Source organism: Streptopelia decaocto (genome assembly GCF_964273445.1).
Source record: "Streptopelia decaocto genome assembly, chromosome: 3".
Lineage (NCBI taxonomy): Eukaryota > Metazoa > Chordata > Aves > Columbiformes > Columbidae > Streptopelia > Streptopelia decaocto.
The window spans coordinates 3,770,729-3,774,365 of NC_138656.1; the positions used below are offsets into that span (position 1 = coordinate 3,770,729).

General features: G+C 37.6%; 1 long non-coding RNA gene across 1 annotated transcript; it reads left to right on the forward strand.

The window, feature by feature from the left end:
- Positions 1-315: 315 nt before the first annotated feature.
- On the forward strand, positions 316-3,267 carry LOC309437993. Its single transcript, XR_014183701.1, has 3 exons — positions 316-414; positions 649-806; positions 2,247-3,267. It is a non-coding gene; the product is annotated as an uncharacterized lncRNA (long non-coding RNA).
- The last annotated feature ends 370 nt before the right edge of the window (positions 3,268-3,637 follow it).

The following is a 3,637-nucleotide window of genomic DNA, read 5'->3' on the forward strand; positions in this document are numbered from 1 at the left end:
AAGACAGGCATCTATTTAAGTTATAGAAGTTTTATATAGGAAGAAAATATCTCAAATATCCTGCTTTATATTTTAATCTTTAAAAAGAGTGATGTACCTAGTTGTTGTAACTTTAGTTGATGAGCAAAACTTAACCGAGTTATCTCGCTGCTGACTGAAGATTTGTGCCTTTACACAAACGCAGTTGTGTTAATGGCTTAGCACATCTTACAAACTAACACTTCACTTTCACCTCTGTTGCTTGCAGCAGCAATGTCAGTAATTGCAGTCTTCAAACTGCATGGAAAATTACTTTCAGTGCAGTCATCTGGAAAAGATCTGCAGAACAGAACGGATCATGTAGTTGTACATTGTGTAGTTGTTTCCTGGAAGAAAGTGTTGCTCTAGGATGATCTGTCTCAGCTCCAAGGAAAGGTTTTTGTTCACTTGTAGATGTGTTTAGATTAAACTATTTTCTAATATTTCATTTGGGGGTTTTTTTGCCTGTTTTTTCCCCCAATGGTGATTTTGAGTGAGAGCACTGGTTGGTTGTTTAGGATTTTTTTTTCAGTTCTTTGTGGAGCTTTGTTAGTAATATACAAACCCATCAACTGGAGTTTTGCTGTGACATTGCTTACATCTGCAATCGTCTGGGATTTGTGTTTGCAGGAGCTGCTACAGAGTACTGGTATGTGAACTTCCAGGGTTGGATCTGAGAGCTTTGTTTGCAGTCTTGGATTTGAAAGAATCGCTGCCATCTTTGGAATAATTCTGTGGTTTCCAGCTTCCTCAGAAGCCAAGAGTATCTAGGATCATTTGAATAAGAGGTACAAACCCCACAAATCAGTGGTAAACTGAAAATGGTGCACAGTAGTGATTCTTGAATATTTACTTTGATTTAGTGGGCTCAGCATTGTCTCAGTAAAATGTTTTTCCTTTTATTCTAATCTATGTAATTTTACAATAATAAGACTCTAAACCTCTGAGAAGTACTAACAACACAATAAATACAATGGCATCTTGTTAAAATAATAACTTCGGTAGTGAGTCTGGCGGTGGACACAAACAGGGACTTCTTATTTTATAGCAGGAATATTTTTGCAAAGAATCCTGCATTATTTGGAGCATGTTAATTCCTGTTCCAGATGTTACATTGTACCTGATATAGGTTGTGAAGGGAAAGTAATATATTAAAAAAACCCTGTATCTCTCACTATTTTTATTGATCTCATGAACGAGTCAACTACAGCTGTGATCATATTGTCTAGCAAATCAAGGGAGCAGAAATAAATGGGTCAATTAATCCTTTGTAGAAAAAAATCCCAGATCTATAAGCGTTCTGTCCAAGCGAGGAGCTGAGGATTAAACCTCAGGAGTGGCCAGTGCTTTAAATAGTGAAGTGAAAAGGTCACATCCAAGTGGCTCATAGCCAGTATCAGTTATCCTGGCTTTTACATTCGTTGTCAGTCACAGAAAGGGAACACACACATGCTGGAAGAAGGGAATTGTTGTAGATTAGAGCCCCGTGTGAAATCAAAGAGCCATCAAAGTTCTTTATAGTTGCTTGGCATGAGTTCTGATAATAAAAACTTCTCTTTTATTATGATTTGAAAATGCAGCCATCTACCACAGACTAAACAAAAATCCCCCAAGACAATAGCGCCAGCCTGTGAGTTTGGGATGTTTAATTGCTGTGCACAGCTGGAGTTGGCAGGTGAAAAGTAGAGACATGATTGCTTGTTCAAATATGAAGATTTAGATTTCTTCTGCTTTTGTTTTTTTGCTGTTTACTTCCTCTCCTATTCTAGCTGCAGATAGGATTTTGATGTTTTGCCATATTTTAGAGCTGTTATTTACTTTATATACAGAGAAGCATTTTTTGTTTTCTCTTGCATACCTATTGGCAAGAATGAAAAAGCCACTATTCCCTAGTAGTGGGGTCACAGTATGCGAGACTGATAATCACCCAAGCTTTAAGAAATAATACTTGTGAAATATATCTCTTTTGAAAGTCCCATGTAACATTTTTTGACTTGCTGTATGTGAAGCCAACCCTACAATGAGTGTGTTAAGACACGTATGCGAGCAGGGATCCATAGCTCATCATTTTCTTCAGGGTTGTGCTTAAAGCACCAAAGAGTTTACACACCAAGGAGAAATACAGGACACTCGTATGGTTGTATTTTCTCTCTTGCCAGTCATCAAGCGCTGTGCTTGATTGTTGTGTTTAAATTGACTGACTGTGTTTTGTTTTCTCCATGTTTCAGGCCCCGTTTTAGCTCCTGTTGTTCCTGTTTGAAGTCAGTTGGTGCTCTTAGCCCACGAAAAATGCAGCCTTGAAGGTGATGTAACCAAATTAACCTTCCACCTGCCCAGTCCTCAAGGAAACATCAGACAGTTGGTGATGGGAGGAGGCCTCGTTATTAAGAGTTAATTACTTTTACTTTGATACTGCTCAGTGCATTTGCTAGCATGTTGTGATCAGTATGATCACACAGTGAAATTATTACAATATTTACATAAAAATGATGCTAGCAGTTGTGAAAGATAGCACTGTAGTTCAGAAAAAAATATATATTGTAATGTTCTTGGTAGTTTGTGTGTTTGAACAGTCAAATATATTTGAAAGCATCGATGCTGTTTGCCTGAGTGTTTACCCTGCCCTGTGCATAAACTTTAAGTCAGTGTTGCCTGGTTCTAAATTAATTCAGGTTGACAGGTGCTATCACGCATTCAATGTGGATGGAGTTAATTAAGTTTTAAGTTACCTAATACTGAAACACAACTGCTATTACAGTATTAACAGGTGGTTTAAGTGATAAGAAGCCCAGTGTTGTGATCAAATATGTCAATGCAAGATGTTCTCCCAACAAACAATTGAAATAAAGCATCAATAACAAAAATCTCTCAAAGATAATTTTAAAAGAGAATCATTGTTCCTAAAAATGAAAATGGCAACTGGCCTCAGTTTTTCCACTTGCATTTCTGCCAAAATCGTTCAAATGTTTGTGACTTCCCTTCTCTTCTGTACATTTTTTCATTCAGGCAACTGTGGAATTTCCTGTTTTATTTTTGTTTCTCTAAAGCAACTAAACCAACCGATGATCAAGGTCATTGTAGAACCCCAAACTTTCAGGAACATTTGAACAAAACCATGACCTCCTGTGTCTGTTCTTTCTCTGTTCTCTGACCTGCTGCTTCATTTTGTGCTGCTTTGGCCTTTCCCAGACTCTGCATTTTCACTCGTCCTCCTGTTTTTCCCCTCTCCCCTCAGTTCCTTGTTTGCTTTATGGCGCTCACTCTTTTGCTTTTGCAGAAATGCCTGTTCCAGTGAGGGATGAATATTTTTTGATTAACTGATGTCCTTATTTGAATAGGTCTGTTAGAAGACAGACCCTATGTTGTCCAAGTACCCATGCATAGGAATTTTATTCAAGTTGTGTGGTTTTCATTTGCCAAACATTCGCAGCTATCATTGATACTACTGTAATAGAAACTGCTGAGAAAATTTGAAATTAGTTCAGAGTTGCTTTAATTTTTGACTTGTGCATGATCACGGATCAATTTCAGATTTTTAAGAAGAAGTTGCTGTAGCTGTTGAGATTGCTGTGAGTTCAGACTCCAGCTATGTTGCACAATTAATCTTTGTGAAGGTAAA